Raw genomic sequence first — 25,603 nt, forward strand, 5'->3', positions numbered from 1 at the left:
CAGTCCCCTCGGAACGAATTTTTTCAAAATCTGAGCAAATAATTAACGATCGAAGAAATCGCACCACGGGAGAAAAGTTGAACATGATAATATTCCTGAACAGTAATTTAAATATATTTCCGTTTAAAAATAAATTAAACTTTTATTTAAAAAGTGGTTTTTTAAAATGCTGTTGTTTAAGTTGTATTGTACTATTTATATTTATTATACTATGTTATTTAAAAATAACAATTAATATATTAAAACACGATAAAACATTTGTGGTGTTATTATTCCATTTGGTTTTACAAATCCACAGAACATTCAGTATACAGTTTTCTTTTTTAAAGTTAACACGGGAATGGATTTATATACATCTCTGTCCCGCTTACACTACCCTCGAAAATATAAACACATTTAAAATTAACTGCTCCAAGAAATTATCTCCGTCCCTTCCTATCTTACAATTTATACAGGCAATCATTCCTACATCTTCGTCTGACATCACGAATGGGAAATAATAAAATATAAATAAAGTAATAAATATATAAATATAAATACCACTATTTTCAGTCGCTATTTTTTGACTATCGACAGTTTCGACTGTTTTGCGACTATCGACTGTTTCGACTGTTTTCAGTCGATAGTTCCCAGCGCTACTCATAAACCATGGGGTATTGAGCAATGCGCGGACTTTTTTGGATTGTAACACTTGGAGTAGTTGGAGAACTTGGAGAAGTTGTCTCTCAGAGACATACCTGTGCCACACCTGTGCTCCGTAGAGACAGACTTGACGGACTAGCATTTTATACAGAGTAGATTTCTGGAGGATTGGGACTGGATTGAGACTACCGCACATATAACGCGCTAGAACGTAATTGGCATCCAATGAAAGCTTCTGATTACGAGCTAGCGCGTTATTGGCAGCGAACGTGTTAGCTGTGACTTTGGTAACATTTGTATTAATTTATTTGAATTGTTTATTTTTAACTGCACTTGTGGATGTCCTTCTTTTTTGCTCTTGAATGGATTTATTACTTTAGTTGCGCATTTTAATCAGTATTTTGATCTAAACCAATTTTTAAGACGTGTAAATCTGTCAACTAAACACTGTTACTAGTCATTTAATATAAAATGTAATTTATAAAGTTTCAGATATCAGCAACGGATACACTGCACATTTGGGCACCTTCGGTAAATTGATTTTCTAATGGTTTTTGTTTCGTGAATTGACATAATTCGTTAATCACCTTGATGCATAAAAGCCGCTAGTTTAATTTACCACTTTAACCTCCTCCCCCTGTAGGTGCGATTTTTTTCACCGGCGTTCTTGTGTACGCTCCCTTGCCGAAACTTCGGAGCCCTTAATTCTTTGCGAGGGAAATAATTCAGTAAAGTAATTATATGACGAAACTAAGTGAAATCTGCTGTTAAAAACATTAAGGGCCGCGTCAAGTACAGGAAGAGGGAAACATACAATTCAAAGTTTTATTAAAATGTAATTTAAAGAGTTAGCTTTGTTAAGTGAAACTTATAAAGGCGGCAAAAGTTTTATCTTAATCCACTCGGATACTCGAGACGAATTTCGTCTGCACTTGCTCGCTACATAGAAACATAAGCCTCGGAGACGTTCTATTTTCACTTTATATGTCACGTCTTAATAGTTTATTTCATATATTATATCATTCCGGGTGTGGATTCTGTTTGAAATGTATTAAAAAATATGTAATAGGTCAATTGAAAAGTCCCCGGCCTACCATAGTAAAACACATTTTTTAGCAAAATTAGCTTTTTTATTCAAGATGATTCCCTTCAAGGGTGATGCTCTGACGAAAATTTCTTCCCAGCGAGCATTCTTTTGAGATCTAAGACAGGAAATAGTAGCTGGGGGACAGGTCTGGAGAATATAGTGGATGACGAAGCAATTCGAAGCCCAATTCATGGATTTTCGTTTTCACTGACTTGTGACACGGTGCATTTCTTTTTCTTCAATTGCTTCGTCTTGCTTGCTTGGTCGTTTTTCTGCGATTTCGTCCTTCAAACGGTCCAAAAACGCTATGTAATAGTCGCTCTTGATAGTCCTTCCTTTTTCAAGGTAGTCAATGAATATTATTCCATTATCACAAAATACAGACGCCATAACCTTGCCAGCCGACGGTTGCATTTTCCCACGCTGGGAGCGGGTTTATCGTATGTAGTCCACTCGGATGACAGTTGATTGGATTTCGGAGTGAAATGATGGAGCCATGTCTCATCTATTATCACATATCGACGCAAAACCTCGGATTTATTACGCTTGATCATCTTCAAACAATGCTCCGAATCATCAACTCGTTGTTGTTTTTGGATAAAAGTGAGCTCGCGCGGCACCCACTTTGCACAGAACTTTCTAATACCCAAATATTCGTGAATGACATGATGTACACATTCAGTTGATATCTTTAAAGTGTCTGCGATTTCATTCGGTTTGAATTTACGGTCATTCAAAATCATTTTGTTGATTTTTTTAATGTTTTTCTCGGTAACAACTTCTTTTGGGCGTCCACTGCGTTCACCGTCTTCAGTGCTCATTTCACCACGTCTAAACTTAGCATACCAATCCTTGGTAGTTGATTTTCCTGGGGCAATGTTAAGCCAAGTTTTTGCTTCAACTGTATTTTTTCCCTTCAAAAAGCAATAATTTGTTTTAACACGCGAAATTCTTTTTACCCATTTTTTTTACAATAACAAAAGTTGCTTCACTTAAAATTCTATAATTCATAAACTAATGATCCGACAGATGTCATTTATACACGCATCTTTTGAAGGTCTACTGTTTGAGGGACTAACTATAAAACATATGGATTTAGTTCTAGTAGTACCATCTACGTGTCAGGCTGGGGACTTTTCAATTAACCTGTTATGCATGGGTTGTTTTTTTATTTCGGTTGTAACCAACTAAAAAGTATTTTGTGATATTTTGTTTTTATCCTACTCTGTTACGGTTTTAAAATTAAAAATTCTTACTCTACGATAGACACTTTAGGCTTAACAACTATATCACTTTTTTAATGTTCATTGAGCTTTACTTATAACTTGATTAGATCAAAGGGTTTTACTTTGGAGCCTGTGTTCATATCTTTGGGCATAGTCTTTGATGACATTATCGACAGTTCCTTCGGGTCCGTTGCAGATTGTCGTTACGAATGTACCATGTATTATTATAAATAGTTGTTAGTACCTTGTTTTGAAATCTTCTTATGATATTTCTCTTTTCTTGGCTGGTACAACTCCAAAGTTGAACACACTAGTTTCTAAACTTGTTGGTGAAGCAAAAGCTTATTATAATATTGATATGTATTGCATAGTGCTTGTCTTATGTCCATCATTGTATTTCGGCAATCGTTCTTCGTAACTTTTCGGATTCACTGCTGTTATCTCCAGCGATTAGGATTGTGGCGTCATCTTTAAATGTAGCAACAACACTCTCATTGAATGTAGGTGTGTCCGGAGTGTACACTAGATGAATCACAGGTCCCAATACCCTTCCTTTTGGAACATCTGCTTGTATTTTCCTCAAGTCAGAACAGGCATCTTCTTGTTTGACTGTGAAGTATTGGTCAGTTGTATATGACTTTAAAATTTTTGAATATTGGTCAGGGAGAATTGAATTGGACATTGGAATTGGAATTGAATTGAATATTGGATTTTGAATTTTAATCATATGTTGACTGTTTCGTGAGGTAGTGGTTTAGAAATAATAATTACTTATCCACCATCCACTGTTGTGGTATATACTGTAGTCTCATTACAATAGTGCTTTCTGGGAAGCTCCTTTAATACTTTCCCGATGACAAGGTCAAAATCAGGAGCCTCTTTGCGCTAATACCGTTTTTTGTCTTTTTTAACCTCGGTCAAAGTGACACAAATTTAATTAAAAAGTATTTTGTGAATAGGTGAACAAACTTTTTTCAAAATTCATAAATTTTCGGGAAGATCTTCTTTAAAGGATCATTTCTTTAAAAAAATTTTAAAACTCACACTTATCGATTAGTTATTTTTGGTCTTTATCTCTGCATTCAAAAGCTGTTCAAAAGAGGTTTAACTAAACTTAATCATTTCTTTGATTTTAAAACATTACATATTCTTAGTATCATGAAAGATGATCTGGATATATTCCAGTAATTGCTTGTATGAATAATCTTGAATAATCTTACAACAATAATGCATGATAATACATCATTAGTGTTAAATTCGTTAGTGTCATTAGTGATAAATACCAGCACCGTCAGTACAGACAACATGAAATCAAAATTCTTGAAAAACCAAACAGGATTCAGTCAACAACAAACCAACCAACATCAAATTTAAAAAAGAATTAAAGCTGCCGTGTAGATAAATAATTTTAAAAATATCAAATTTAAATATAGACTAAGGATACATATGCTATTGCTAATTAATATCCAATTAATATGCAAATCAACATCATATTTACCTTTCGTACGACCATTTTACTCGGGTATTAAGATCTTAGATAAAGAGAATGTGAAATATTTGTTTTTCTCTTTTTCAGGTAAGGCTACCAAACAGTGCGGTGTTAGCTGATTAGCTCGGATTGGAAATTCATTGCCTACAATGGTAAGTAAATCCTAATTAAGAAGATGTTTGTCAGTGACATATAATTACAGGGAGATAAATGAAGCAACAATCCGATAGATAAGCATCTTCGAGACAGGACGTGTAACTAATAAATGTTAATACATTACAAAGTAGTTTACCACCAGGTGTTGTTGTTAGTGATATTAAAAAGTAATTGTGCGAAAACTAATTAGATATATTACATTGTAAGAATGCCATTTAAATATGTTTAATTTACAAATAGATATACAATCAATAAGTTTTCGGTGTGAGAAATGTTTTTTTAAGAGAATCAGCTTTAAACATATTTTTGGGTAGTTTAACAAAATGGTAGCGGGACTTTTGCCCCACCTTATATCATTACCAGACCTGATAAAGCACCGGGTGGCTACATAACAAGTGGCTATAGTAATTATCAGAAAAAAAATTACAAGAAAAATTGCAGGTTATCCAGTGTAAATTAAAAATATTGACCATTATGCCATCAACGTGCGTTACTGTTGCCAAAATTATTTTGGAATAAATATCATTCCAATCCCCTCCGATTGAGATCGAAATTGTGCATATTTCGTTATTGGCCCTCGTCGAGCTTTTAATGCATCGGACCATCATCAACATCTAGTTCAATACGACAAGTATCCGGCTTCCCGATCGGGAAAACCGTACGCGGTTCGAGATACCGTCCTTCACGTCCTTCAAAAATGTGAGGCCCGCGAATCGAGCCCTTGTAAATGCCAGATTTCGTTTTTTGTGGTGATTAATTCTGCTAGCGAGCGGCATCGCGACCGGAGGAGCGAGAATTAATGCCGATGGATTAGCGATGCGGTCTCTCGCGGGCAGGACCGTCGACGTAGGAAACGGGACGCGGCATAGCAACCGACGAATGTAATAATAGACGACGCATTTCTTTGGATAAAGGGCTTAAATCCGAAATTGACTCGTTAGCTAATGAATACCTAGGCTTTATTGTGTTAGTCGCTCATCGTTGAGTTGAAATGAACGTCAGAACTGGAAAACGTTAATGAACTGCCGTTGTTTGCGATGCTGAGTCTTGAGTTTCGTCGTGGAAATGCAAGTAAAGTTTCGAAAAGATACAATGAATAATCCGACTACGTGGATAAGCTAATTATGTCGACAATAAAAACAACCGAGCTGCAACAGTATGATATTAACATACGGGGGATGATATATACACGATATTTATTTGTTAATGAAATATTTTTAATAAAAAAATTGAACCGACTTCTAAAAATGAATAAGGAACTCATTAAAATTTAAAAAATAATCAAACTTAGATTTTTAACACAAAAAAAAACATTTTAATATAATATAAGTACAAAAATAAACAAAAAACTTATTTAACCCATCTAGTACATGTATTTTATATTCTGCTATATACTACTAAACCTATTTATCTATTTACAATATTATTTTAACTACTACCAACTGCTACCAAGTGATTACTTTGAAGTCGTCCCTAACCCAAACAGTTATATTAATTTAAAATTATTTATTGTTGGTAATTTAATTTCTTATCTATTCTTATCTATCTTCTTATCAGTTGGTAGTAACAGGTTAATTGAAAATTCCCGGACCTACCATAGTAAAACACATTTTTTTGGCAAAATTAGTTTTTTTTATTCAACAAAATTCCCTTCAAGGGTTATACACCGATTATAGCGACCCTCAAACGTTTTCGATAACATTTTTGTAGTACGATTTTCAAAATATTCCTCAGTTGGTTAGCCGATTGTTATGTTTTCCCACGCTTTGGAGCGGGTTCACCGGGTACAGTTCGCTCGGATGACTGTCGATTGGACTTCGGAGTGAAATGATGAAGTCATATTTCATTCATTGTCACAAATCGACGAAAAAACTCGGATTTACTACGCTTGATCATCACGCGTCGTTGTTTTTGGCCAAAAGTGAGCTCGCGCGGCACCCACTTTGCACAGTGCTTTCTCATACCCAAATATTCGTGAATGATATGATGTACACATTCAGTTGATATCTTTAGAGTGTTTGCTATTTCATTCAATTGCAATTTACGGTCATCCAGAATAATTTTGTAGATTTTCTTAACGTAGAACTGTAGTTTTTGTCGGTAACAACCTCTTTTGGGCGCCCACTGCATTCACCGTCTGCAGTGCTCATTTCGCCACGTCTAAACTTAGCATACCAATCCTCGAAACTCGGCATTAAGCGAAGTTTTTACCTCAACTGAATTTTTTTCTCATCAAAAAGCAATATTTTATCAACACGCAAAATTCCTTTCCTCGAAATGCTATAATTCACAAACTAATTATCAGACAGCTGTTAAATTTATACACGCATCTTTTGGGGGTTAATGCCAACTAAAAAACGTTTGGATTTAATTTTAGTAGCCCCATCTATGTGTCAGTCTATGTCTATTCTAGTAATAATTCCAGTCACTTCAGTAATCAGGCTGAGTAGTATCAGATGTCTTCCAAGATGATCTCCAAGTTGGTCACTCATCAGTCGGTAGACTTAATACCGAAGACCGTGGTCCGTATCCTACGTTAACTGTAGGTCCAGTCTAGATAAATCCTGGTTAATAAAAAACAGACTCTAAAATATAATAAAAGAAACCAATTTATACTTTACATTACAATGAATTATCAAATATAAACAAAATTTTAATATATTTCGGTATCTTCGCGTTATATTTTCGTTGCGTTCAGATACATTAATTTTGCAGGATTCTGATAAAGTCAATTATTTTTGGACTAGATTAATTCCTTGTCACTGGACTTAAATTAAGTTAATCTGTGTACGGCACGGAAATCTCGAGTTTTCCGCGTTCGGGCGCGAGCAAACAGGAAAATACACATTAAAACAGAAACTGAAATTACTGAATGCAGCTCGAGATAACTTGGAAATCGTCCATGTATGCGCCAGGCGTCGTTTTCCCCCCCGAAAGCGAATAGTTTAAAATGGAGCGGACAGTGGGACGCTCGCATTATTATCCGGATTGGATTGAATAAACACCATTTTGACTAACGAATTATTTATATGATGATGTTCTTATTCTAAACATGTATTATGTTTGTTTCCTAACAAGTTTACTAGTTAAGATTAATGAGTTAATAGCGTTTTTTTAACTGCAATGCTCCATTTTTATCTATTTATCTGAATTAATGGCTTAAAGGCATTATTTTTCGATTGATATATTTTTTTTAATTTCTCCAATTGTCTTTGATTGATATATTAGATCTGGAAAGGGTGCAATTATTCTTTTTATTGTCTTTCGCTCTGATTTTTACTATATAAACTGACACTAATTCTGGATATTTTTGGTAGCTGAAAACGCTATTCTAAAAATTATTATACTTCTTGTGGCACCGTGTGATAGTCTTCCCATTATTGTTGAACACATTGATGGATATTTAATACTACAAACCAATCTAACCCTGACCAATCTAATATTAGCTGATTTTTTAATATTAATTTATTACATAGTTACTAGTCGTTTCCGACTAACCTAGAATTTATCTTTACAATAACTTAAATCTAGTTACCTATCTAGGCACTCTAGATTTAACTCCATAGGAAATTTTGGCGTAATGTTTCGCGACGTCCAACATGTAGATGTCGCTACTTTTAACATATTACTTGTTTCATTTGCTATGTTAATATCAGCGATGGGATCTGATTGGTTCATTTCCTTCTACGCTTTGTTTATTTTGTACGCCATATTCAATGTATGCCCTATATAGAGAACAGTGTGGTTAGATTTTTATAACGTATATATTATTAAATAATTATTATATAAAATAATTTTTATTTTATTTTATTAGTATATACAAGTCGGTAGTTGAAATGCATTCACGTTCTAGGAAATGTTGTGTGCCCGGATGCACAGATACTGAGCAATTGCATCATCGTTTTCGGTTAAAAAAGTACCCGGCGATCTTTAAGAAATGAGTAGAAAACATTAAAAATCCTAAACCGGTTGAGTTAAACATGAAACAGATTTATGATCGTTACCATGTGAGACATTTTTGTGATACATTTAAACTTTCCTTTAAGTACTTATGAACAATTTAGTGATGGTGAAAATAATACCACGAGCCCAGAATATGTACAAATGGAAGTGGTTCAAAATCAAAATGATACAGAAGGTAAATTGAAGGAGTCCATACTTACCATTAATTTCTAAAGAGTCTTACTTTATTTATAGTGCCTATTTCCATCATTCCAGGCCTACAACCAGGGCGTACGAAGCAATTATTATCGACATTTGAACAAACTAACAATCTCCAGAAGGTAATGGTAAAGTTTGTATTCATTCAGCCGGTATCCCCCTTTCTACTCATTCTTACCGTTAATCACTTGACTATAAATTCAGTCTAGATGTTACTATAATAGCAAACAAAGTTTTACGTTCTACCATAGTGTACCTCTCAGGTTATTTAGTAAAACTTTTGAAAAAAGAAAATAAGTGTGAGATACAATTATGAATAAATCAGTAGACCCACAAATTGAGACTGATTCTATAAAGGTAAGACAATATCTCGTGCCCCAGACTCCAACAAAATTGTTTTATTATACTGTCAGTAGGTCATTGAGCTATATTTAAAAAAAAGATAAATCTAAAACCCTTCAATTGTACATTCCATAATGATTTTTGGAATAAAATATTAAAAGTGCTAACAAGGTGTGCTATATACTTTTGAGTAAAACAGGTGAACAGTATTTGGTGAACAGTGGTGAACCAAGTTTCCAAATCGAGGAATTCTTTAAATATGGTATAATACAGGAAAATATCGTGGTAGAATCCCAGGAAAGCTCTACGAAGGGTCTCAAACCTTCGCTAATGGCAATGAAACTTATTTTTCATCAATAGGAAATGTGTTATATTTCATCACGGTGACGCTAAATCATACACATCTTTAGTAACTTTGCAAGAATTGAGAGAAATTGGTTCCGGCCTACTGTGAAACTCTCTTAATGATGCAAAGTGACAAATAGTTTCATCAAAAAAGTGAAAAAATGTCTTCAGTACATATATCATTGTTTTGATATATTATTATAAAACTAATTAAAATAAAATACAATTAGATAAGTTAGGTAAAAAGAGCAAGGCGTATACACTATACTCACACAATTCCGTTCGGTTTGATTCGCTTCAATCTTCTGATTTCCTGCGTGTTGTTGAGTAGCTGTATTGCTTCTGACTTACTATGATTTACTAATCTTCTTTCATGTTTCAGGTGAAAAATGTATACCCATATTTGCACACTATAACTCGAAATCGGCTCTATAATCGACTGGTAAACCAATTTTTATGATTTTAGATCAAATTGGGAAATATCATACGACTAACCTGTACAGTTCTTTGATTTTGAGTCTGATCTAATTTGACTTTTGTCTAACCTGATGTTTTACTTAATTTTTATGAATAAATGCGTTTTAAAAAAGCGAAACTACGTTTTCTCTACCTCATTATAATATATTAACGAAACTTGTACAATAAATCCATTTAATTTCAGGCCATAATGAAGTCTGCTTTCAAGATTTACTATGTTGTACAGTATAAATGTTAAAAAGAGAATATTTAAATGCTTTTTTTTAATGATCAATAAACAAATTGCTTAACATTAGAATTAATTCCATTAATAAATAATCGGTGCCGTAAATAAAAGGAGAAACATCAGTTTAGGCCACATTAAAAGAGAAGAAGGAAAAAAACGAAAAATCCGACCCGTCTTTACGGGTAAATTCGAATCTATCAGACGTGAATTTCATGGAAGTCGCCGCGCGGTGAAGATAAGACCTTGTAAACACGAAGATCTTAGATAAGGCGTTTCGGCGTCCATTCTATACTTTACGCTGTTTGACGTGTGACAGTTTTGGTACCGCTAAACGTTACTTGAAGGTGGGCTTTACGTTAATTTCTATCCTAATCAGGTATTGAGATGCTCGAATGATTGGGATTGATTTATCAATAAAAATTCGTCAGGATTGATTAAAATCATTCGTGGATATTATTTATGTCATTTTATTTTGATGGGCTGTAATTAGTGAGACAAGTATAAAGCGTGGGGATATTTTTCGTCCAATAGATTGTGCAGAAGATATAGTAGAAAAAAATAAAACAACCAACTGATATCATAAATACCAATTGCAGTTTGTAATTAGTTCTAAATTTGGAGCGGATTTTTCCTTATCATTTTATCCTAGTTCAAAAGAAAGATAGAATGATGTGTGATGCGTCGGGACCTAGAACTGAATCAGCCTATAAAATTTGATATAAGTCACAAAATATTAGCAGTCGTTAGTCTGCAGACGCTGTGCGTTCGGGTATAATCATAATTGCACTTCGGGTATAATCGTGTGCTCATGGCCTATCAATTTTTTTGCCATGTGGTCGGTATTTACGATGCGGCATCCAAGAGAAATAGGTCGTTGATGTTAGACTTCTGATAATAAAAGTTGTCTGCTGTTTCATAATTTTTTTCTGTATTCGTTATTGGATGTTCCATGTTTACTAGTGGGTATTAGATTAGTAATTGAATATTTTATATATTTTATATAATAATTTATATATTTTGTTTTCTTCCTTATTTATTACTGTTAGTTCTATATATTTGTCTTTTACATTGTAGATATTGCCATTCATAAACAATGTCAACCAAAAACCAATATCCAATAACTCTTCTCTGAAGGTGTGAAAACTCCCCAAAATATACGATACAAGGATAAGTGGTCTTTCATTTAAAGGATCTGTTTTAAGGGACCACGCGCAATTAAATAATCGCCTCGTTTTGATTTAATAGCCGATAACAGGATGGATTCGTGGAGTGAAATGTAAATTGGGGGTATGTAAACCTAAAATTTGTGTCGGTTTTGAGTGACGGGCCAACACTTTAGCCAACACCTGCAGTGTATTTTGCACCTTATCATGCCATATCTGGTTAAGAAGAAGACGGCGTAAATTGCATTTTAAACACCTGTTTCCACGCTGTTAATTGGTAAAATTTTTTAGATAATATCGCCATGTATGTTATCGGCTTTGTATTATTTTAAACACATTTCATTAATATATATATATATATATATATATATATATACTTATATCAAGAATTGGTATGATAAGTTTAAATTTGGTGAAATGAGCACCGAAGATGGTGAACGCAGTGAACGCCCAAAAGTGGTTGTTACCGACGAAAACATTAAAAAAATCCATTTTGTGGATCTTGAATAACCGTAAATGAAATTGAATGAAATAGCAGATACTCTAAAGATATCAAGTAAACGTGTACATCATATCATTCACGAATATTTGGGTATGAGAATGCTCTGTGCAAAAAGTGCCTCGCGAGCTCACTTTTGGCCAAGAAGAACGACGATGTTTGAAGATGATTAAGCGTAATAAACCCGAATTTTTGCGTCGACATGTGACAATGGATGAAACATGGCTCCATCATTTCACTCCGAAGTCCAATCGACAGTCATCGGAGTGGGCTACACACGATGAACCCGCTCCAAAGAACACGTCTAAGGAAGGACCACCAACAGCGACTATTACGTAGTGTTATTGGACCATTTGAAGGACGAAATCGCCGCATTTGAAGACAAAGAAAGTACTGCTTCACCAAGACAATGCACCGTGTCAAAAATTCATGAATTGGGCTTCGAATTGCTTTCTCATTGACTATTTTCTGTTCTCAGATCTCAAAAGAATGCTCGCTGGGAAGAAATTTTCGTCGAATGAAGAGATGATCACCGATCAACTAAGGCCTATTTTAAAGCAACAGACAAATTGTCATATAAAAATGGTATCGAAAAGTTAGAGGGTCGCTAATCAGTGTATCACACTTGAAGGGAAATATGTTGAATAAAAAAAACTAATTTTGCCAAAAGATGTGTTTTACTATGGTAGGCCGTGGACTTTTCAATTGACCTGTTGCATATCTTCATATCTTCATCTTCAAAAAGTAGTTTTCCATCATTTGAATTGCATTCAGTCTTCAACTGAATTTCATTTAAATTTAATACACTTATATACTACTACCTCAACTACTTCTCCTCTTATCGCCTTGTTTGTCGATCGATCAGGCCTCATCCATTTCGATGAAATTAACTTTTTCATGTCAGATGTGGTCGAATTTGCTTGTATTGTGCCTTTATTAATTTCATTATAAATTACAATTAATAATGTATGTAATCCATTTACTGCGCTTATCAGTGTAGAAAATGTAGGAAGAATCAATAAATAATAATGTAACAAATTTTCTGTAAATATTGATGTAACTGAGAGTAAATTGAATAAAGAGCGAAAAGCCGCATTCTGTTTAATTGCTTTAAAATGTTATAAAACATTAATTTTGATTTATTCCAGTCCGGCTGGCCTAATTGGTTTATATAATCCAAAAATCTGCATTATAATTTTGGTTTATGTTAAATTATGCGAATTTTACTAATATTGTTGTATAATTTAATACTTATATTACTTATTTTATTGTATTTACATACCTTTTTGAACATTTTTAAACTTTATAGAGACATAATGAAAATGTGGCAAAGAGTAGATATATTTCATCAAAAATTATAAACTTCTTTTGAATCAGCTTCCTTCATAATGATAGCATATATGGATCTAGTATTATAGATCTAGATGAAAAAAGAAACATAAAGAATCGTTACAGTTATCGTGAAGTAAGTGAGGATATTATGAATTCTTAATTTTTGTCAGTCAGCCAATTTGGCGCAAAATTAGTTGACCAATTATTTATATATATATATATATATATATATATATATATATATATATATGTTCTTGATGATGAGCTAATTGAACTACTTAGTGGCTTAAAGATGTGGTGCAGAACTACTTAATTAAACAATGTTAACTGTTTATAGGTTTTTTAATTCAAATCTCACCCAAATCTATTGCAATTCATTAGACAATATGCAAGGACTCAAGTATTAAGCAGTTAATTTTGGTTATGTCCAGATCTCCTTCCACAAATAAGCATAAACCCGTAGGTTCATTTCTGAATAATTACAGGAAATTCTTAAATTATTAAGAGGTGTTAAGCAATATTTTGGGAAGAAAGAATCTTCCACAGTGTTGTAACTCATTTGAATGTGTGTATACCGACCATTAAAGTTATGTACGGGTATAATAACTCGCTTGTTGAGCATATGGGTGAAATAAAAGATTAGTTCACCAACAACGTGGTCTATTTTTTGATAATTTTGGAGTATTGGTGTTAATTTACTGAAATCATACTCATTTCCTTGTTATATGTTCGAGAAAAATCATTTCGAGGCATTCAATAGCACTCTATCTCTTCTAGATAATTAGTGGATATTGTGGTAATAATTCCCATGACAGCATGTGAGTTCTAAAGGTACTTCATAATACTTAAACAAACAAAAATTTTTCAAACAAAAGAACTTTTTTATAGGTCCTATTTATTCCGTTTATTCAAATTATTTAGTTATTTCATTTTAACTGCTGCATATTTTTGTTACCTCATTTATTATATATTTTTTGTCTTTTATCCATATTTCTCACCTAAATTATATATTGCAAAAATGAATACACCAGGCTGATTAAATGAATAATCTCATTACATTTTCTTTATATTTTATTTTAACACTTTTTGTACAATTCAACGTATTTATTATCTGCTATATTCGGTTAGTGTTTGGTTAAGAAATTCATATACCTAAGATCCTAAAATGAATTTGGGGTGGACAGAGTTCTCTAGAATTATCTCTAGTACAATGATATACTGTCTCCAGAACCAGATACATTACTATGAGTCCTTAAGAAAGAATAATCGTACCTGCGTTTTTCAATATATACCTTTTTAACGTGAACAAATGATGAATACATGCAAGCAACTAATGACGTAGAATTTATGTTTTAGCATTTCACGGAAACAACGGAGACACGTTAAAACCTATTGACCTATATATGTCGTATAACTTTCCAGCCACCCTTGTGCCCCCGCCTACACACCTGATATGAAACTTTCGGCGCTAATTATTTACTACCGGATGAAAGATAAAGTGAAACACTGCAAGCAACTTGCCGAGTGATTTATGATAATCCGGTATTCTTGCACTGCGGCGTACACTACGGTTAATACACTAAACCAAGCCCTCCTAATTTCCTATCACACCTATGCGAGATATACGGCCGGGCCAGATAAATTGTCGGAAGTTTCGATAGCGCTATTCATAACGCAAACTTTAACCGCTCTCTATTAATTTCATTCTTTGTTTTTCTGTTTTGTTTGAAATAAGAAGGTTCAGAATAAGAGATTGATGACAGTTTTCCATATTTTTAGTGCAAATTTGTTGCTGTTCAGTCAAATATATTGACAATACTAGCAAAATAGAACTAGGAGAGGTATCTGTATTTTGACTTAACTTAAAATCTTGTAAATCTGATGAGCAATATGTATATTTCGTAACTGCGATTTTGTAATTACTTGTTGTTTAATCTTTATTGAACCCAAAAACATTGTTGAAAATAAAGAACCTTAGTAAAAGGTTGTAAGAAGCGTTCAACTCTGACTAATAAATATAATATTTTGTTACTGCGGTTCTATAATTATTTGTGTTCTTGTATTCATTTCAAATAAAAACTTTATTCAAAATAAAGCTTTTTTGGTATAATATGAGTTTCAATAAGTAATTGCTTCAATTTTAATTGTAATTGCAGTATAATAATAATTATTAGTATCTTCTCTCGGTTGAAAGTATTCCTTCATAATGTTTTTTTATTCGAAAACTTGCCAGAAAGTTTCTGCAACTGTAATTTTGAATTTATTACTTTAATTCATACTGAAGAGTGAGCCGCTGACGTTGTATCGGTTAGACAAGACTATTAATATTTCTTAATAAATAGGTGAATGTAATAAAGAACAAATTCTAACAAATCATGTAACAGTAAACATTGCGGTACTACCAATTACTCTTTTCCTATATTCCTCAACATTCTACCTTTTTTATAGAACTCTTTACCTATTCTTTCGAAATATGTTTCGTTCTTCACCATAATCATATAACTAATCACTTGAAACACGTGTCATTTGAAGATCAGAACTGCGAGATTTGGTATATTAATCTTAACATTTTTGTTTTAGTCCGTTACTATTACTAGTTTGTTTGATGTGATAGTGTAACCCCATATTCTAACCCCAGAAGTCCAAAGAAGCTTTATAATGGTCTGATAAACCAATCTCTTCCATCTTGGGTCAAGTTGGGAGAATGTTCCGACTAACCATTACATATCATTGATTTTGAGTATGATGTGTTTTGATTCTTGTCTGACATGATTTGTCCAATATAATCTCCCATCAAAATAGACGCTAAGGTATTTCTTTGATTACCCTTTTACACATTTGCGGATATTGTTGAGTACCACTTATATTTTTGTATGCTCTAAACAGAGATTATTTTTTGTATTAATGACTGTGTAGTCGACCAAAACTTTCAACTCTGATCAGTAAAAAGGATATTTGTTAACTGTCACTTTATATTTAAGATAATATTAAAGAGTTTCTGCTGTTATATGGATTTAACAATGCATCTTTTCTTAAAACTTCAGATAATTGGAGAAATATAAATTTTAACCATCCTACCAGATCCATATCCTTTCTAAGATTCTATGTTGTCGTAAAATAATTGGTCGTTTATAGAGTTTGATAACTAGTCACTAAGGGCCAGATGTGGTAAACAAATTTATTCTATTTCATCATAATTTTCATCAACTTGGCAAACTATTCACTGTGTTGAAAATAAAAGTTAGGGTTATTTTTGTTCGATAAATATTTTCTTGAATAAGTAGAAATTACCCGACCAATACGGTACGCCATGCAAACTCTCAAATTTATTTTGTGGTAAATGAAACAAGTGCTAGTTACAGGAACCTATGTTTGAAGAATACGATGAGTCTTATGGCCAACTACTTTGGTTCCTTTAATTCTCAAATATATGGCATCAGTTGCAATTTATAGCTCAGAATTAGACATTTTTACCCTTAAGATCAAGTTCACTATTCTTAAACTTTTGAAATCACTCACTACAATACGAAAGCAAATTTAAAATGAAAATTAAAAATTAATAAAAACATTGCGGGTTTTAACCGTTTTCCAACTCCAATTTTACTAGCAAAAAGGTAAAAAGGGGGCGATTTTGAGCAACGAAGGGCTCGCCGTTGTAAAAAGGCCGAAAAAATGCAAAACCGGCTTAAACACATTAATATCCGTCTGCGAAGTTTCAAGTTTGACGCGATCTCACCTTCTGATTCCTTTACCCCGTCCGAATTCGACGGCTCCATTTTTTTTTCGCTGTAGGCTAGATATGCGGCTACGTAAATGCGAAAACCGTTTTGGTGAAGTTTAAGTAAAGTTCAACTTTACCTATATAGACTTGAAATGGGTACAAACATCTTTAGAGTTAGGAAAGATGTTGAAGAAATTCAAGTTGAATAACAATGTGTTTTTTATAATCATTAATATATTGTTGTTCCAACATAGCTTATATTTGAGTACTTTTTTACACTGTCTATAATACGTATTAATGTAGCTCTATCTATTCATGTGGGGCTGTCTTGTTTTAGTGTTACCTACTATTTTTGTATACAAAATGAGATGTTTCGGTACTGGCTGTGTGACTAATAAGTGATCATTTTATGAATATAGTTTTAAGATACACCATTTCAGATATTTTTTAAAGATTCGTGTAATGTTTTAGAAGTACCAGCTTGTGGATATTGATGTTTTCGATGAAAAAGAGTCGTATCAATTATCCAATTACTATATTAATAAATCATTATTCCTTGCAACTTTTGTGTTATTGATATAACCATTCACCACAAATAATTCTTCTGTTATATCGATAGAGTATGCTATAGAGAATGTAATAGAGAGTGTTGTTGTTATGGGAAAATTGTAACTATATATTATATAGTACATTTTAAAATGATAAGTGTTAGATATTGCTACACAAATTCTAATTCCTAGTATAGATTTCATACAAGTAGGTCAAAAGTGATTTATAAAAAAATAGAAGATTAAAATATGTTATTCATAAATTCGTTTCATTCCTGATTATACTTCATAGATGCGATAATATATTTGTATTCACCAAGCATTACCTATTCTGATTTATTTAAAAAATAATCCTGTATACAATTTTTTCAATAAAACGTTAGATATATGAAGTGGTATAACTTTGGGTGTTTTCGTAGTAAAAAAAGACCAGAATTTTTAGAGAAGAGTCTCTAAGTCAGATAAACCCTAGTTGATAAAATGCATGCGTTTTATTTGGCAGCAACTGACATCTTTTAGATAAATAATAAATCTTGTAGTCTTGTAAGCTTTTCTTCATTCCGTCTTCTTTAAAAAAGGACAATTTATACTAAGACGATGAACATATAAAAAGGAGGAAACCAATTAAATTGAGGATACTCTAATGTTTAGATTACTTAGAATAATATCAGTGATTTTGGTTTATTTATGTTTCTTTTTTAAATTTATATACCAATACTATTAATACTCTACTAATACTAATATACTAATTTTAATAAGAATACTATAATACTAAGAATATGAGTAGTATTTCTCTTCATTAAAAAAATTTAACCATAATACGCTTTTAAAATATTTGTTATTGTAAATCTTCGTTCATCTTGTTATTAAACCATATCAGAAGGGGATTGATATATAAAATAAAAACCATCCAATTTATCCGAAAATGCAATATTATAAAGATCTCAATATATAATCAGTGGAAGAACTACATAGGCGATAATTCATTTGATGGGGATACCTACAATTAATGGAGGATGCAAGATTGGTAACGAGGAGTAGGGAAAGCAACGGCGGAGAGCAGAAAGCCCAGAAGACAAATTTTGGAAGCTACAGACATTTTTGTAGCAGACGGTAGACATTCTTCGACTACATCATATTTATTTGGTTAGAGAAAACAAAAATCTACTCGATTATAATTAAGCTAGGCGCTATTCTTTCACGTTGTCAATTCCTCTGAACTGTATTTTATTTCAAGAATTGAATGCCGCCTAATACATTTCTTGGATTCATACTACTTATTATTATACTAAAATTCAATTATTATTAATTATTTTCCTTGTCATAACTAAATTGGAATAAAATAATAAATCAGTAACAATATAGGTATGTAATAACATACATTTCGATAAATATATGTCGAAAACTTGAATTTATAATATGAGTAAGACGACATAATGCACTATTTCTGTTTTCATTATTTTATGATTCGTATACGAGACAAGGTAATAATTTATTTGCTTGCTAAATACCATATAAATATATAAAGTCAATAAACCTAATAATCCGAAGATGCCAGAGCCTATATTATTTCAGGCTTCATCTATTAGGTACTTTGTCTTTGTTCGGCAATATCTATTGGTGAAAATTAGAGGCGTTACTGCCAGATAAAGAAATTTGTTTGCATTCTTGAACGATCAAGAAGAATCTTGTAGAAAGTGGGCAGTAAAAGTGTTTTATCTTAGGGATGAAAATGAAGGCTTCTGGACATAATACATACACTCTTAAAATAAATATTTCATCGTCAATCAATCTTGTCACCAAATCGAATCAAGGTTGGTTGCAGTGATAAAGCTGACGGTGGTCCACCTACTGTTGCGATAGTCGCGGGTCCCAATCCTGCTGGGGCATGGTCGTGAATTTGTGTTTGTGATTGTTTAATATTTGTAATGGTCCTTAGGCAAGAGTGCCAAATCCGACAAGAAAAATGATCGCAGTCTCGCCAGTAACCAGGCTGGGTAAGACCGGTTGTCTTCTGGAATGATTTCTAAATTGGCAACTCGTCAGTCGGTAGGCTTAATTCCGAGGACCGTGGTTCGGTGCCCACGTTATACTGTAGGTCCAGTGCGTAAACCACTAGTTGGTAAAAGGAGACTTTAAAATATATTTAAAAAAAATAAAATCAATTATGCACGAGGGAGGGGGCAACCGCATAAAATAAAAGCAATCCAATTTAATCGAGAATGCTATGATATGCCTAATAACGTCACTGTTTTTTCTCTCTCTTCTGCGTAGGGAAGCGAAGCAATTAAATTCGTTAAAAACGAAACGACGAACGTACCCGAACACAAAAGCCTTTTGGTTCGCGTCGCCGAAAGTTCATTCTGCTAGAATTTACATCGGGATCATCGGGAGTGCGAAAACAAAACGACAAGACGGAATAAACAAAAACAGAGGGTCTCGCCGACCATTAAACAAAAATAAATTACTTTTACCTGGAGAAAACGAATTTATTACGGGCGAGTTTCAATTATCTCTAACGGAAAAGGAAAATAGGAAAAGCGGAGGAGAAGAATCACGGAAAAATAATCACGATAAAATAAATAAAAAAGATTTACGTGCGAGAATGAGATGGGAAACAATTACTTCTAGCCCGGTGCGTTCGCGCGCTTCCCGGCGAGGGAAAAGGGGGAGGGGGAGGAAGAACCGCATCGGTTGATGGCCTAGCTGCATTTTAGTTAATTTTTCAGCCTCAAAGTGTTGTTAGTTATTCTGCCGGATATTTTCGTTAATTGAGAATACGGTTACTGCGTCATTTATTTATAGTTTTCCCTATAGTTTTGGGAATTTCAGCCGGTAGATCGTTTCCGCTGAATGTTTTCCACCACATATTTTCCCGTATTATCGAGGTAATATCTTTTCGAGATCTATTCTGACCTAAAAATTGAAAAATTTGAATTTTCGTAAGTTTTGGCGTTTGCGTGTAACAGGTCAATTGAATTGAAATGAAAATGAAATGAAATTCCCTGACACATAGATGGCGCTACTAGAATTAAATCCATATGTTTTTTAGTTAGCCCTATCCCTCAAAAGATGCGTGTATAAATTTGACAGCTGCCGGGTCCTTAGTTTGTGAATTATAGCATTTTGAGTAAAGTAACTTTTGTTATTGTGAAAAAAATTGATAAAAAGGAATTTCGCGTGTTGTTAAAATATTGCTTTTTGAAGAGAAAAATACAGTTGAAGAAAAAACTTGGCTTGATGCTGAGTTTTCGGATACTGTCGCAGGAAAATCAACCATCAAGGATTGGTATGCTAAGTTTAGATATCACACACCACAAAATGATTTTGAATAACCGTAAATTGAAACTGAATGAAATAGAATGAAAAATACACTCTAAAGATATTAACTAAACGTGTACATCATATCATGCACGAATATTTGGGTATGAGAAAGTTCTATGCAAAGTGGGTGCCACGGGAGATCACTTTTGACCAAAAGCAACGACGAGGTGATGATTCGTAGCAGTGTTTGAAGATAATTAAGCGTAATAAACCCAAGTTTTTGTGTCGATATGTGACAATGGATGAAACATGGCTCGATCATTTCACTCCGAAATCCAATCGGCAGTCATCCGGGTAGACTGCACATGATGAACCCACTCCAAAGCGTAGGAAAACGCAATGGTCGGCTGGCAAGTTTATGGCGTCTGTACTTTTGGATGCGCATGGATTAATTTTCATCGACTACCTGGAAAAAGGAAGGACCATCAACAGCGACTATTACATAGCGTTATTGGACCGATTGAAGGACAAAATCGCCAAAAAGTGTCGCATTTGGAGAAGAAGAAAGTGCTGCTTCACCAAGACAATGAACCGTGTCACAAATCAGTGAAAACGATGACAAAAATCCATGAATTGAATTTTGAAGCAAAGTACAAATCGTACTACAAAAATGGTATCGAAAAGTCGGAGGGTTGCTATAATCAGTGTATCACTCTTGAAGGGAATTATGTTGAATAAAAAAAACTAATTTTGCCAAAAAATGTGTTTTACTATGTGAGAGTATCTATATACTAAACTACTGAATAAAATAACAATTTTTTCTTCTTAATTCTTAACAGTAACACGATCAAAGCTTTCGTACCATCGTAGTCTGGTCATATTAGCCAGACATTGCTCCATCTGAATAAAGTCACAATACCTGCCTGTATTATATCTCACGTCATTATATGAAGATATAGAAAATTAGGCCTATTCGTATTTCCTCAACAGAGATAAAGCAATCTTCCGAAGAATTGAGCTTCGAAAGATGGGAAAATAATAAAGGAAACAATATTTTGAATAAAACATAAGGTATCGCTCTTTCTCGATAAAAAGATCTGTTCTTGATTAAAACGACGAAACGGATTCGTATTCCCAATACTTACTTTGATTACGAACTGGAAAAAAAGTTATATTTATTTTAATTCCATTAAGCAAGCAACTAATTTCGTTATAATGCGCTTTTTTGCGCCAATCGACAAACTGAAAAAAAAGCCTGAAATGAAATTAAATGCATTTCAGATTTTCCAACGTTAATTTTACGTAGAGAAAATGAAAACAAACGGAGCAAACATCAAGTTTTCATTAGCGAAATTGAAAAATAATTCGCAATCGAAAAACGACACTATCAAAGGTTTAAAAATCAGTCGGATGCAGTTAGAAATCAATATTAGCCGAGCACTTTGTGCAGCCAATGTTAATAAATGTGCAAAATTTGATGCGATCGTGTGGGGGTTTTAGGTTCGGAGCTGTCAGTGGCGGGTGTGGTCATCCGGACGCTTTTGACAATAATGATCCTGGTCGATTGAGCAACGTCGAACTAATATACTCTATTGCTGTCATTGTTGTTACTATTATTATTACTTTTCTGAATATATTTTAAAGTCTCCTATCACCAACGAGGGTTTATCTGGACTGAACCTATTGTTTAACGTGGCCTCAGAACCACGGTACTTGTTATTATCCCTATCGACTGGCGAGTGACCAACTTAGAAATCATCCCAGAAGACATCCGGTCTTACCCAGCCTGGTTACTGGCGTGAGTGGGTTCATTTCCCCTCTTGCCTAAGTACAACCACAAACATAAATTTACGACCATACCCCAGCAGGATTCGAACCAGCGACTATCGCAACAGTAGGCGGACCGTCCTGTCGCCTTTATCACTGCACCAATCAAGCCAGTTATTATTATTATTATTTATTTTCTTAGATATCTATACATTATCTTCTTATAAACATTAATAGGCTTAGCGAAAATTTTGCCTCCCCTTTCAAGGAAAAGCAGGGTACCTGGGGACGTGACATTTAGCACGGTTTAATACTATATGGAGGAAGTACTTTTAGGCCTAAAATTTTTGTGTAATCTATGTTACAAACAAGTAAATTCCAATAAAATGAAATACGCCCTAATCAAGCCACTAGGCATAGACGTCAAATATTATAGTCTGGCGTACGCGCTGCCAGCTCTAACGGGATATATTAAAAATCATCGTGGTTCGGCGATTTCCCAGTGTTGGAAATATTTGAATATTCTCAGTATTTATTATTGCTTCGGACGTCATGAGTAGAGCTGTGTCTTATCTATAACCAATCTTCTGATATCCGCATAGTGTTAGTCTTCAAGGCGTAAAATATACTCTGTATTAATTATTAAAATAAAGGGTAATGTTCTCATAAGTTTTATATTAAGCTATATATACCATACATATGTATATATAGTAAAAATGACTTAAAACCAGTAAGAACATGACATTAATTTACGATACACTTTAGAGGAGGTAAAAAGAAAAATACAGGATAATACCAAATTTTTATGTTATATTCATTTATATATTTTAAAATTTAATATTAATTTTAAATTATAAATTAGAGGATATAAAAAAATGAACCTTAACTATGCCATAAACTATTTTCTAAATTACCACATATTTGAATATACAATACTAGAAATGTGTTGTATATATAACTTTTTTGTAGATACAGTCCTTTATACTTCTCGCACTAATTACTAATATATATATATATATATATATATATATATATATATATATATATATATACATATACTTTGAATTATTTTCTTTTATTTCTGTTAAAGTCTGCATTTCTCTTCTTTGATATATTGGCAGTTTACTTTCCCTTATCAACAAATCATACGGCTGTAGCAAGTACAATCCTTTTCTAAATGGCTACTTTTTCAGGATTAATGGTATGCAATATTTTCCTCCACTTCTGGAAAGCCTATAAACTGGACTATTAATTAAAATTTCTTAAATATATAACTCCCTGTCTATATATATTCCCTACCTATATGCCTAATATTATAATTACCTTGTCAAAATTCAATTGTCGAATATTATTCTGGGATTCATATTGGCTACTTGTATTTGTCTAATATAATATTGAGTCTTATAACATTCTTAATAAAAAAAAACTTATATAGACGGACTCAAATTAATTTTTTGCCTGTAACCCTTCTTGACTTATCGTGCCTTACCTAAAATTTATTCGTAAGATAATAATCATATCGATAGTTTTATGGAAAATACTACCTTGATGATAACTCCTTATACAGTGGTATATAAGCTTCTTGACTTCTTGTTTTCTAAGAAATTCTTTAAGCAATCTTTTTTTCTTGCATCGTCCTGTGGCTTCCAACTTTCAAGACCTTACACATTATTAAAATATAGATTAGATTGTTTAACATCTATATTATGGCTCCGACAAAGATGCTGCCGGAACTCAGTATGTATGTATACTAAAATGATTAAATGGGAGGCACAGAGAAGACAGATCCTTCTTGTTATCGGCTTTAGTTATGCAGCAAACTCATCGTGAAATCTCTCTTTCTCTTGCCACTAAGTATGTCATATTATAAACTTGACATATAAATTTACTTCTACTGCAAAATTTAAGTCATTTAATTCATTTGTCCTATTTGTAACAACTGAAACTAAACCTACCTTTGAGCGTTGGTATCTATCGCAACAGTAGGTGTGCCATCCTGTCGCCTTTACCACTGCGGCAACCAAGCCGGTTTGAAACGATATTAAAAAAGAAAAGGGAGTATGTTAAAACACTATTAAAAGAAGTTTATTAAGGAATCTATTAAAGAGTTATTGCAAGATTAGACAAAAAACGCTTAGGAATCGTATGATCATGTATAATTATATTTAACATTTTTTGCTGAGGGAACAAATAAATGTGCCCGTTTTATCGGAAGGTATATACAGCTATGAAGAAAAAACCTGACATATTCGACGTAATAAAATTCGAGAATAACAAAATTTGTCTGTCCTTCTTGTTTGCAAGATATATAGACTTTCGAAATCATCCTTTGATTTATTTTGATGTCTGGTGAACAGAGAACAACTAAGAAAAATAGTTTTTGCTTAAGGACCGATAGTAATTGGAATGGTCCTGGAGACATCGTATATCATTGTACTAGAATTACTTTTATAGGTTATTAAGATTTTTCTATAAATTCTAGTGGTATTAACTTCTAAATTAATTTATTAACAAAGCACTTACTGAATATTTCAAGTAATCAGTACGTTAATTTGTGCGTCAAAAGTTAAAACGAATGTTGCAATAATATATAAAATACCTTCATAGAATTTTAATCCATTATTTATTGGTGAACTAATAGTTCTCATGTGGGACACAAGACAAAGTAAAAAGCAGTAGATAAAAGAAAGCCTAGAAGGCGAGTTAAAGGTGAGTCGCAAGAGTGAGATTGAAAAATGGAATAAATAAGCAAAGAACGAAGCAATGAAGTAATCAAAAAATGTAATAAGTAAAATGAAACTAACTACAAAATTTGTATAGATGGAACACATAGGACAAATAAAATATATCATGAATTATTAACAGTACGTTTGCAAACATTATAAAGCATTGATAAATATTATTATAATTAAGCTCTGAAAGTTGATATCTGGACCAGCTCTGAGCCTTATTTTTATAGGATTTACATGATAAGTTCCGTTTAAGTCCCTGGTAGCTTTCCACAGCGAATACTCAGAACTAGCATTATTAGCAAGTCCATGCAAATAGTTCACCCATGATATCATTCTTGTCTCAGATATAATATTATTCAACTAAATTTTATCTTGTTGAGCACTGGAAGAATACCATTTCTTCCTCGCTCTTTTTTTTCCGATGTT

At 33.1% G+C, this 25,603-nt stretch overlaps 1 protein-coding gene and 1 long non-coding RNA gene across 2 annotated transcripts in view; one reads left to right on the forward strand and one right to left on the reverse strand.

Annotated features, from left to right (window-relative positions):
* The window catches only part of LOC143197969 (discoidin domain-containing receptor 2), a 623,414-nt gene that overhangs the window by 80,178 nt on the left and 517,633 nt on the right, over nt 1-25,603 (forward strand). The window lies entirely within an intron of this gene.
* LOC143199192 (uncharacterized) lies at nt 23,905-24,096 on the reverse strand. The gene is made up of 2 exons (XR_013006376.1): nt 23,990-24,096; nt 23,905-23,934 (listed from the first exon to the last, which is right to left on the reverse strand). It is a non-coding gene; the product is annotated as an uncharacterized LOC143199192 (long non-coding RNA).

The sequence above is a fragment of the Rhynchophorus ferrugineus genome, unplaced genomic scaffold (genome assembly GCF_030347505.1).
Source record: "Rhynchophorus ferrugineus isolate W39M unplaced genomic scaffold, kcgeb_rfMv2 rfM6, whole genome shotgun sequence".
Lineage (NCBI taxonomy): Eukaryota > Metazoa > Arthropoda > Insecta > Coleoptera > Curculionidae > Rhynchophorus > Rhynchophorus ferrugineus.